The sequence below is a fragment of the Sturnus vulgaris genome, chromosome 15 (assembly GCF_052056855.1).
Source record: "Sturnus vulgaris isolate bStuVul1 chromosome 15, bStuVul1.hap1, whole genome shotgun sequence".
Classification (NCBI taxonomy): Eukaryota; Metazoa; Chordata; class Aves; order Passeriformes; family Sturnidae; genus Sturnus; species Sturnus vulgaris.
The window spans coordinates 80,308-92,710 of NC_142257.1; the positions used below are offsets into that span (position 1 = coordinate 80,308).

Below are 12,403 nucleotides of genomic sequence, written 5' to 3' on the forward strand. Positions count from 1 at the left end.
CCGGGGCCATTATCTCGGTGATTCCGGGAGATTTTCTCGGGATTCCGAGATTATTTTCCCGGGGAATTCATGGGATTTTCCCGGGGTATTCCGGGGGGATATTCGCGGGGATTCCGGGGGATTTTCTCGGAGATTCCGGGGGGATTTTCATGGGGATTCCCGGGGTATTTTCTCCTGGATTCCGGGGAATTTTCCGTGGATTCCTGGGGATTTTGCCGAGTATTTCGGGAGAATTTTCTCGGGGATTCCGGGGTGATTTTCCCGGGAAATTCCGGGGATTTTCTCGGGGATTCCGGGGCGATTTTTTCGGGGAGTCCGGAGGGATTTTCCCGGGATTCCGGGGGGATTTTACGAGGAATTCCGGGGGGGTTTTCTCGGCGATACCGGGGGGATATTCTCGGGGATTCCGGGATGATTTTCCCGGGGAATTCCAGGGGATTATTCCGGCGATTCGGGGGGATTTTCTCCGGCGATTGCGGGGGGATTATCCCGGGGAATTCTAGGGATTTTCTCGGGGATTCCGGGGGATTTTCCCGGGGAATTCCGGGGGGATTTCTCGGGGAGTCCCGGGAGATTTGCCCGGGGATTCCGAGGGATTTTCAGGGGAATCCGGGGGGATTTTCTCGGGGATTCAGGGGGGTTTTTCTCGGGGATTCAGGGGGGATTTTCCAGGGGATTCCGGGGGGATTTTCTCGCGTATTCCCGGGGCATTTTCCTGGAGATTCCAGGGGGATTTTATCGGGGATTCCGGGGGGATTATCCAGGGGATTCCGGGGGGTTTTTCCAGGGGATTCCGGGCATATTTTCCCGAGTATTACGGGCGAATTTTCTCGGGGATTCCGGGGAGATTTTCTTGGGGATTCCGGGGGGGCTTTCACAGGGATTTCTGGGGGATTTTCGCGTGGATTCCGGGGGGATTTTCTCGCGGATTCCGGGGGCTATTTTCCCGGGGATTCCGGGGGAAATTTCTCGGGGAGTCCGGGGGGATTTTCTAGGGGAATTCCGGGGGATTTTCTCGGGGATTCTGGGGGGATTTTCCCGGCGATTCCGGGTTGATTTTCCCGGGGACTCCGGGGGATTTTCTCGGGGATTTCTGGAGGATTTTCCCGGGGATTCCGGGCGGATTTTCTCGTGGATTCCGGGAGGATTTTCTCTTGGATTCCGGGAGGATTTTCCCGGGGAATTCCGAGGGATATTCAGGGGAATCCGGGGGGATTTTCTCGGGGATTCAGGGGGGATTTTCCACGGGATTCCGGGGGGATTTTCTCGGGGATTCCGGGGAGATTTTCTCACGTATTCCCGGGGCATTTTCCTGGAGATTCCAGGGGGATTTTATCGGGGATTCCGGGGGGATTATCCAGGGGATTCCGGGGGGATATTGCAGAGTATTCCGGGGGGATTTTCTGGGGGATTCCGGGGGGATTTTCCCGGCGAATTCCGGGGGGATTTTCTCGGGGATTCCTAGGGGATTTTCCAGGGGATTCCGGGGTGATTATCCCGGGGATTTTCCTGGGGGATTTTCCCGGGGATTCCGGGGGATTTTCTCGGGGATTCCGGGTTGATTTTCCCGGGGAATTCCGAGGGATTTTCTCGGGGATTCCGGGGGAATCTTCCAGGGGATTCGGGGCGGATTTTCTCGGGGATTCCGGGGAGATTATCCCGGGGATTTCGGGGAGATTTTCTGGGGGATTCCTGGGGGATTTTCTCGGGGATAGCGGACGGATTATCACGGGGATTCCGGGATGAGTTTCTCGGGGAATTCAGGGGGATTTTCCAGGGGATTCCGGGGGGATTTTCCCGGGGAATTCCGGGGGATTTTCTCGGGATTCCGGGGGGATTTTCCCGGGGAATTCCGGGGGATTTTCTCGGGGATTCCGGGGGGTTTTTCCCGGGGATTCCCGGGGATTTTCTCTCGGATTTTTTCCCCAATTTTTCAAGCATTTTTTCCCGCAATTTTCCTGGATTTTTCCCAAATTTTCCCCATTTCTCACTGATTATTTTCCCCATTTCTCAATGATTTTTGCCCCAATTTATTAAAGATTTTTTTTCCCCATTTCTCACTGATGTTTTTCCCCATTTTCCCCCCATTTCTCACTGATTTTTATCCCCCATTTTTCAATGATTTTTCCCCATTTCTCTCTGATTTTTGCCCCATTTCACCATGATGTTTTCCCCATTTCTCACTGATTTTTCCGTTGATTTTTCATGGATTTTTCCACCCATTTTTCGTGGATTTTTTCCCCATTTTTCCCCATTTCTCACTGATTTTTTCCCCCATTTATCACTCCTTTTTCCCCATTTTTCCCCATTTCTCACTGATTTTTTCCGCCATTTTTCATTGATTTTTTCCGCCATTTTTCATGGATGTTTCCCCCAATTTTCATGGATATTTCCTGATTTTCCCCCCCATTTCTCACTGATATTTGCCCCCATTTCTCTCTGAATTATTCCCCCCATTTTTCATGCATTTTCCCGCCCATTAATCACTGATTTTTTCCCCATTTCTCACCGACTTTTCCCCCCATTTCTCACTGATTTTTATCCCCCACTTCTGACTGATTTTTCCCAATTTTTCGTTGATCTTTTTCCCCATTCCTCACCGATTTTTCCCCCATTTCTCTCTGATTTTTCCATCATTTTTCATGGGTTTTCCCCCCCATTTCTCACTGATTTTACCCCCTTTCTCACTGATTTTATTAATGTTTGTATTTCTATTTCTATTTCTATTTCTATTTATTATTATTGTTTTGCATGTTTATGTTTATGTTTATGTTTATGTTTATGTTTATGTTTATGTTTATGTTTATGTTTATGTTTATATCTATGCAGGTTAACGTTTGTGCATGTTTATGTCTATGTTTATATTTATGCATATTTATTTTTATGCCGGCGAACGCGGGCAGGCGTTTTATGTAAACGCCTATCCGCCGGGGTCCTAGAGAGGCTGCCATCTTGAGCGTGTCGGGACTCTCAAAATGGCGCCTCGGGCGGCACCCCGGCTGACCTGCCAAAAATGGCGGCAGAAAGGGCGGGAAAAAATCAGGACCCCGGTGTGTAGGCATAAGATGCCTGATTACATCGCCGACGCCGATCCGCTCGCCGACAATTTTCCCGGATGTTTCAGAGCGTGCCGACAACGGCCGCGCAGTCCGCGGTGCCGCGGGCGTGAGGGCGCCGGCGGGCGCGGGCAGGCGTTTTATGTAAACGCCTATCCGCCGGGGTCCTAGAGAGGCCGCCATCTTGAGTGTGTCCGCACTCTCAAAATGGCGGCTCGGGAGGCACCCCGGCTGACCTGCCAAAAATGGCGGCAGAAAGGGCGGGAAAAAATCAGGACCCCGGTGTGTAGGCAAAAGATGCCTGATTACATCGCCGACGCCGATCCGCTCGCCGACAATTTTCCCGGACGTGTCAGAGCGTGCCGACAACGGCCGCGCGGTCCCCGGTGCCGCGGGCGTGAGGGCGCCGGCGGGCGCGGACAGGCGTTTTATGTAAACGCCTATCCGCCGGGGTCCTAGAGAGGCCGCCATCTTGAGTGTGTCCGCACTCTCAAAATGGCGGCTCGGGCGGCACCCCGCCTGACCTGCCAAAAATGGCGGCAGAAAGGGCGGGAAAAAATCAGGACCCCGGTGTGTAGGCATAAGATGCCTGATTAAATCGCCGACGCCGATCCGCTCGCCGACAATTTTCCCGGACGTGTCAGAGCGTGCCGACAACGGCCGCGCGGTCCGCGGTGCCGCGGGCGTGAGGGCGCCGGCGGGCGCGGACAGGCGTTTTATGTAAACGCCTATCCCTATCCGCCGGGGTCCTAGAGAGGCCGCCATCTTGAGTGTGTCCGCACTCTCAAAATGGCGGCTCGGGCGGCACCCCGGCTGACCTGCCAAAAATGGCGGCAGAAAGGGCGGGAAAAAATCAGGACCCCGGTGTGTAGGCATAAGATGCCTGATTAAATCGCCGACGCCGATCCGCTCGCCGACAATTTTCCCGGACGTGTCAGAACGTGCCGACAACGGCCGCGCGGTCCCCGGTGCCGCGGGCGTGAGGGCGCCGGCGGGCGCGGACAGGCGTTTTATGTAGACGCCTATCCGCCGGGGTCCTAGAGAGGCCGCCATCTTGAGTGTGTCCGCACTCTCAAAATGGCGGCTCGGGCGGCACCCCGGCTGACCTGCCAAAAATGGCGGCAGAAAGGGCGGGAAAAAATCAGGACCCCGGTGTGTAGGCATAAGATGCCTGATTACATCGCCGACGCCGATCCGCTCGCCGACAATTTTCCCGGACGTGTCAGAACGTGCCGACAACGGCCGCGCGGTCCGCGGTGCCGCGGGCGTGAGGGCGCCGGCGGGCGCGGACAGGCGTTTTATGTAGACGCCTATCCGCCGGGGTCCTAGAGAGGCCGCCATCTTGAGTGTGTCCGCACTCTCAAAATGGCGGCTCGGGAGGCACTCCGGCTGACCTGCCAAAAATGGCGGCAGAAAGGGCGGGAAAAAATCAGGACCCCGGTGTGTAGGCATAAGATGCCTGATTAAATCGCCGACGCCGATCCGCTCGCCGACAATTTTCCCGGACGTGTCAGAGCGTGCCGACAACGGCCGCGCGGTCCGCGGTGCCGCGGGCGTGAGGGCGCCGGCGAGCGCGGACAGGCGTTTTATGTAAACGCCTATCCGCCGGGGTCCTAGAGAGGCCGCCATCTTGAGCGCTGCCGCAGGGCTGGGTCCCGGCCCGCGGGCCCTTCCGCCATCCTGAGAGGGGCACGGTGCAGTACCCGCCCGTGTCCACACGGCGGCAGCACTGCCGCCCAACTCAGCCCGGCACTGCCGCCCTGTCAGGGACAGACAGAGAAGGGAGAGAGTTCCAAGCACCAGAGTCCCCACCCGTCATAAAATCCTCTCAATGAACGCCCCAAAAAAACCCCGACCCAAACTAAAAATGCCCTGCCTCTGACCAAATGAAAAAAAAAAACTTTTATATATATAAATCATCTATTTTTTAATATTTAATTTCTAGTCATAATCTAGACATATTTCATATATTCAATTTAATTGCTATTCTATTTATCATATATACAATATTATTTTATTATTCATTATATACATAGATTTATATTACTAATGTTATTTCTATTTTATCTATATCCATCTATACTTGGAGGTTCATTGTTTTTAATATTATTTATTTAAAAGCTCTGCCTCTAACCAAATAGAAACAAAAAACTCGATTATTTTAAATTATATTTGAATATATTTTTCTATTTAGTTTTCATATTTATATCTGTAGATTTATATGTCTATATTGTGTATTCTATATTTATATACTATTTAATGTAGTTTTTACTAGTATATTAATATACTAGATGCTATTTACATTCTATTATAACATACTATTTAATAGAACATATTAAAATCGATAAATTATTTCTATTACATACTACATACATGTATTTTATATTTATATTTATTTCTATAGATTTATACTTACATATATATATGCATATATAGTTATAATAATTTTATGTCAGTATCTATTTTTGCATATTTGTATATTTTTGCCTATATTATTTTCAAAAAACCCTCCTCTAACCAAATAAAAACCAATAAAACATTCCTTTTAAAGTCTGAATATTTATATATTTCTATTTTCATAACATAATATAATGTAATGTAATATATTTATATATTGGTTTCTTATATTTGCTTCTATATTTTTATTCTTTATCTTTTCTATTTACAGTATCTATAAAAAAACCCTACCTCTATCCAAACACAAGCCAATAAAACATTCCTTTTAGACTATATTTAGCTATTTTTTAAGGTTCTGTTTTTCATGCATTCTACACCCACCCCTCCCTCTCAATGTTCTGGCACCCACCATGACCCCCCGCCATGCCCGACTCACCTGCTCCTCCAGCGCAGCCCGGCTCCCTCTCCCAGGGACCTTGGGGTGCCCCAAACCACGTCGGAGCCCCCCTCAGCCTTTTTTCCTCACCCCAAAGAAGGCACAGAACGACTCCTTTAATGAAGTTGTTTTAACAATTGTAAGGCTAGAGCTTTTGGTATCCACTGCTTGCCATCCCTTGTAAACCAATTTTTTTCTTCTTTCTTCTGCAGCTTAATAAACCTCTTTTTTTCCCCATAGTTTTCCAAATGCATGTATTACCGCATATGCATATTTAGAATCAGTAAATATATTTAATGTCTTGTCCTGCTATAATTCACAGGCTCTCACAAGCGTGTGCAGCTCTGCTGTCTGAGCTGACCAGGTGGCTGGTAACCTCCCCCCTTCCTTTAATTGCTTTCCATTCACGATAGAGTATCCTGTAAATCATGAAGAATGGGGGGGAAAATCAGTGAGAAATGGGGAAAAAAATCCCTGAAGAATGGGGGGAAAAATCAGTGAGAAATGGGGAAAAGTGGGGAAAAAATCCGTTAGAAATGGGTGGGGAAATTCCATGAAAAATGGCGAAAGAAATCAGTGAGAAATGGGGAAAAATGGGTAAAAAATCAGTGCGAAATGGGGGGGGGGGGGGGGGGGGGGGGGGAATCAATGAGAAATCGGGGAAAAACATAAGTAAGAAACGGGGGGGGAAAGTCCATGAAAAATGGGGAAAAATCAGTGGGAAATGGGGATAAATCTGGAAAAAATCCATGAAAAATGGGGAAAAAAATCAGTGAGAAATGGGGAAAAAAATCCCTGAAAAATGGGGGAAAATATCAGTGAGAAATGGGAAAAAATGGGGAAAAAAATCATTGATAAATCGGGGGAAAAATCAGTGTGAAAGGGGGGGAAAAATCGGGATCGGGGCCGTGGACCGGGACTGGGATCGGGGACCGGGACGGGGAAATGGGACAGGGACCGGGATCGCGGACGGGGACCTGGGACAGGGACCGGAACCGGGATCGGGGACGGGGACTGGAGACAGGGACCGGGACCGGGATTGGGGACTGGGACCAGGACCGTGATCGGGTTCCGGGACGGGGGAACTGGGACTGGGACCAGGATCGGGGACCGGAACCGGGGACTGGGACCGGGACCAGGACTGGGGACGGGGACTGGGGACAGTGACCGGGACTGCAATCGGCACCGCCCCCCGAACCGCTCCCGGAACCGCTCCCCGGGCTACCCCGGCACGGCGACCGGGAACGCCCCCGGCACCGCCCCGGCACCGCCCCCGGTGCCGCCCCCGACACTGCCCCGGCACCGCCCCGGGTAGCGCCCCCGGCACCGCCCCCGGGGCGGGCCGCCGAACGCACGCGATGACGCGCGGGGGGCGGGACGGCGCGGGGCGGTGACGCGCTTCATGCCAGGAGCAGGGCCGGGTGCGACGAAGACGGGAGCGGGACGACCCGATACCGCGCGGGGCCGCGGGCCCGGCGGAGCCCGGCCCGCTGGGTAGGGGCCGCCAATGGCACCGGGGCTTCTGCTTCGGCTTCTGTCCGTGTCGGCGGGGAGGCCCCAGCCAGCGGTGCCCCTCTCCCTCGGCGGCACGGGCGTGGAACTCGGCATCGGGCGCTGCATCGCCGCGGACAGCAGGGGGCGCACGGGTACCGATACTGCCATGGGGCCCGGCGCTGCTCTCCTGCTCCGCCGCCAGGCGGCGCTGCGCTGCCGTCCTGCCGCGCCTCCGGGCACGCTCGGTTTCCTCGGGACCCCGGGCCCCGCCTGTCCCGCCGCTGCGGAGGCGGGGGATGCTTTATGGGACTGCCCGAGCTGGCGGTGCCGGGTCTGGGGCGTTGGGGCGCGCCTTGGGGGGCTGCGGGTGCGCTCGTTTCCTCTTCTGCATGGCCTTCTGTGTGAGCATCTCTCGTTGCGACTGCTCTTGGAGAGTCAAACCCCTCCTCCTAAGTGGTCTCAGGAGCCTGGCAGGGTGAGTTTTGTTTCACAGGGGAAAGGGCCACTGGTCGTGTCCAGAGACCTGTGCACCCAGCCAGGTTTCTGCCTGATAAAATTCCAAATGGATGAGGATTTCTCCCAGCCCCAAGCTGCCCCCACCTGTAACCCTGGCTGCCTTTGGGGTGCCCAAAGCCTCCTCTGTGCAGATCTCAGGAACCTGGGAGGGGTGAACAATGTTGCACAGGGAAAAACCCCACAGATTTTATCTCCGGGCCCGGGGCCAGGAGCAGGCATTTGCGTGCTATAATTCCAGAAGGAGCACGGTGTCTCCCAGACCCAAGCCGCATCCAGCTGTGACCCAGCTGCTCTTGGAGTGCCAAAAGCCTCCTCGTAGCTGATCTCAGGAACCCTGGAAGGGTGAGTTTGGTTTCACAGGGAAAAGGCCTCCGTTTGTGTCCAGAGATCAAATAAGGGACTCTGCTTTTCCTCTAGTTCTCCTTCCTGTTTTCACCTGGGCTACAAGGATGGGCATGGCCTGTATTTCTCATATCAAAGTGATGTTACTAAATTTGTCCAGAAGTTCTGATTGTTATTTTTATTAGTAGTAGTAATTTTCTGATAGAAAACACTCTCATTTTGCCTTTCCCACGTTGTTTCCAGGTGCTGCCCAGGATGGACATCTGTGGTCTCAGACCGTGATTCCCGAGGAGCAAGGAAAGCCTTTTCCTCACCTGCACAGTTCAGGTGGATGGGACAGAATTGGTGTGGCCTGACAAGGCAGGAAAAGCTGTCTGTGTTCTGGAGTGCCTTGAAAGCTTTCTCCGTCAGGTTTGGAAGGGGTTTCTCTTTGGGATTTCTTGTGATGCAGCACCACGGGTATCCCTTTGTGCCAAGTCCAGTGCTAAAGGATTGAAGAACTGACAAGTGGGGTCTGGGATGAAAATGCCGCTAATAAAATTAAGCAAAGAATACAATAAGAGAAATGAGCATCCTTTTAATGTCTGAAATAGTTAGGAATAAAAATGCTGGAAAAGGGCACTCTGAATTGGTGTCACTTGTCATGGATAAAACCCCAGAGTGAGGAATCAGAGCAGAAGTTGAGAGCTGGAATCCTTCTGCAGTCGACTTAATTTTCTTTTCCTCCTCTCTTTCAGGACAGGAAGAATCACGACTCTCCTGCCATCTTTGCCAAGAGCTGTGGTGTTTGATCAGCCAAAGCCCAGAGGCTTCAGCACCAGAGGTCTGAGCCTGGAGGGCTCCTGGTGCTGCCCGTGCTGTGGGCTATGTCAGAGGATGCAGGGTTCCTCTTTGCCTCCCTGCTGGGATTAACTGCCATGGGAATGTGGGATCTGGGTGAAACTCCAGCTCTCCTGGTGTTCAGGGGAGCAAGGTCTGAGGGACTCCTCTCTGGGGATGTGCGGTGAAGGACTGAATAGTGTGGAAGGAGAGTATTTATAAACTGTATCACTGTTTCTCCCAAAATTGGGGTGGAGCGGTGATGGGGGTGGTTGGGTTTGGTCTGGGCCTGTTATTCTTTGTGCAATTTTTAAATTCTCTTGTATGATTTACTGTCCGGTATCTTTCTAACAAAAGCTGACATAAATTTAGATTAAGGATTAGAACTTGGGTCCATTCATTGCAAACATTTGACAAGGCTGGAGGACTGGGGGTGGTGACTGCTCTCAGGAAAGGTTACTTATTAATACTGTGTCAGATTTCCCGCAGTGACTGTCAGGCCTGCATGGCTGTGAGTTCGTGCTCTTCTCACTGGGGAAATAAGTTCAGCAAAATTAGAAATGTTAGAAAAATCCAGCCAAAAATTCCACCTCTGTACCCTCTAAGTTTTCCCAGTTTTTCCCAGCTAGGAGCTGCACAGAAGTCAGGCAGGGGAAGTGACAACAGGGAACAGCTGAAAAATTCAAAGGCACAAAGAGGAAAGGGGAAAGGTTTCAGAAAACAATTCTATGGTCTAAGAATAATTTCTGATTCCCTACTGAGAAGAACACGAACTCACAGCCATTCAGGCCTGACAGTCCCCTGCAGTGAGAGCTCAGCACACATCCACAGAGGCAAGTCCAGCATCTTAAATGAAAAAATAAAAATAAAAACCAGAAGAAAAAGGTGATTTCTTCTGCTTCAGAGTTATTTCAAGTTCTTAAAGCCCAAGCAACATTTGCTCTTGATTTTGGTTGGGTGAATCATGAGCAGTGGGCACGGGTCATGCCATTCATTGAGCAGAAAACCCGGGGTCATTTAGAGGGGACACAAGAACTGTTTGTGTAGCGACCTCGGGCTGCAGAGGGGCAGGAGAAAGGCCAAGGGAGCTCCCTGGGGCCACCAGGGCCTGTGGGGAACAGAATGGACGCTTGGATGACCAGTGGAGGTGAGGAGTGGATCTGAGTTCATCTACAGGGAAATAAGGAGGGGATACTCTGGAGTGAAAAGCTGAGGTGATGAGTTCACCCACCTGGGCACGAGTTGTGTTTGCACAAAGTGGGAACAGAGGTGAAGGTCAATCCAAAGTCGATCCTGCTTGACCTCTGAATTCCAGGATAAGTTTTACAAGCTGCCAAATGAGGGAGTAAAAATACACAAAAATGAAACCGAGAGCATTCATGAGGTTCCTGGGAGTCCATTACACTGTTGTCATAGAATTCTTAATGAGTTTTGAGCTTTTAATGACAACAATTCAGTACTTTCTTTGGATTATTCACTGTGTAGGATTTGGGGTTTATCTGGATTTTAAAGGCGTCGTGGTGGCCCTGACACTGCTCAGGAGCTGGTAGGAAAAGCAGGGTCAGAGCTCCTGGCAGGCACAGGGTGTTTTTCCCAGAGTGGACTGTGGAGGAATTGTTTGGGCCTTGGATTGTCCCTCTGGGTGATGCCAGTTGCTGTGATTTGTGTAATTCCATACATTTAACTCCCAATACTTCCCAGCCCAGGAGCTTGAGCTGACAGGGCAGCACACAGATTGTTCTCTGTGCTGTGCCCCGATTTGGGGTTGGCTGTCAGCTTTGCTAGCTCCCGTGAATTATGCCCATAGCCCCGAATTCCCTGCTCAATTCCCACTGCCATAACCTCACAGCGCCTCATGGAGTGGGGATATACTGTGGCAGGAAGCTCAGCAGCATCGGCACAGGGACAGGTGTATATTCCAAAGAATTTGCTGTTTCAAACCCTCATCCCCCAGCCCCGCCGATGTCCCTGGGGGGCACTTGACAGAGTTACCTGGATTTCAGCTGATTTCACCCCCCCGAGCTCGGGCTCCAGGTGATCTTTTCAAGCAGGAGAAGGCAGGGGCCGGAGGCGCTCGTGGCCCGTGCCGAGGCAGTCCCTGGGGCCACGAGAGGACATCTCTCCCTGCAGAATTTCAGTTCTTTCCAGAGCCTCAGCAGTGACAGAGGACAAAGAGGAAGATGAGGAGGAGGAAGAAGGGGGAGAGGGTTTGAGAGGAGGGGAAGCCCAAATCCGTGCTGTGTGCGGAGCTCCGACAGCACGCTGCAGCCCGCAGCTCAGTGTGAGCACGGGGCAGAGGAGGCGATTTCTGGGCATTCAATCACCCTGAGGCGGGCCCGGCACCGCCCCTGCAGCACCGTCCCCAGCACAGCTCGGTACCGCTCCGGGATCACCCGGCCCCGCCCCCGGTGCCGCCCGGGACCACTGGGGACCGCCCCTAAAGCACCGCCCCGGCCCCGCCCGGTCCCGTCCCCGGGACCTCCGTGCCCCGCCTCGCCAAGCCCCGGCTCCGCCCCGAGCCTGCCCGGGCTGCGCCGGGACCATCGCTGGCGGCCCCGCCCCTCTCCCCCGGGCCGAAGCGGGCTGAAGGAGATGTCCGCACGATTGGAAACGCCGCCGAAAATCGCACCCGTGGGATCGGTGTCGGCGTCGTGCGCAGGCATCCCACTAGAGCGAGCGGGCTCCTTGCTGTGCCCCCCTCCTTTTGCAGCCAGAGTTAGAAGGTCGGGGAGCGACACCCGAGCCGCCATCTTGGGAGAGGCAGGCGCGCAGTACCGCGCTCTGCCCACAGGGTGGCGCTTGGGAGACAGGCAAGGGATGGAATCAAGGAGTGTCCCAATCCTTGAGGAAATCCCCCGGAATGAACGCCCCAAAAAACCCCGACCAGAACTGAGAAACCTCCTGCCTCTGTATGAGTGCAAAGGGTGTGCAAGGAGTGTGCAAATAGTGTGCATTAGCAATCGATCGGCAGGCATTGGCAATCGACCGCCGATCTAATCGATCGGCAGGCGCGATCAATCGATCGCCGATCTAATCGATCGGCAGGCATTAGCAATCGATCGCCGATCTAATCGATCGGCAGGCGCGATCAATCGATCGCCGATCTAATCGATCGGCAGGCATTAGCAATCGATCACCGATCTAATCGATCGGCAGGCATTAGCAATCGATCACCGATCTAATCGATCTGCAGGCGCGATCAATCGATCGCCGATATAATCGATCGGCAGGCGCGATCAATCGATCGCCGATATAATCGATCGACAGGCATTAGCAATCGATCGCCGATCTAATCGATCGGCAGGCGCGATCAATCGATCGCCGATATAATCGATCGGCAGGC

At 52.7% G+C, this 12,403-nt stretch overlaps 2 long non-coding RNA genes across 2 annotated transcripts; one reads left to right on the forward strand and one right to left on the reverse strand.

Moving 5' to 3' along the window:
- The first annotated feature begins 7,387 nt into the window (after window positions 1-7,387).
- On the forward strand, window positions 7,388-9,949 carry LOC148221938 (uncharacterized). Its single transcript, XR_015807073.1, has 3 exons — window positions 7,388-7,858; window positions 8,485-8,652; window positions 8,979-9,949. It is a non-coding gene; the product is annotated as an uncharacterized LOC148221938 (long non-coding RNA).
- LOC148221939 (uncharacterized) lies at window positions 8,609-11,478 on the reverse strand. Its single transcript, XR_015807074.1, has 3 exons — window positions 11,053-11,478; window positions 10,292-10,390; window positions 8,609-8,772 (listed from the first exon to the last, which is right to left on the reverse strand). It is a non-coding gene; the product is annotated as an uncharacterized LOC148221939 (long non-coding RNA).
- Window positions 11,479-12,403: the final 925 nt, after the last annotated feature.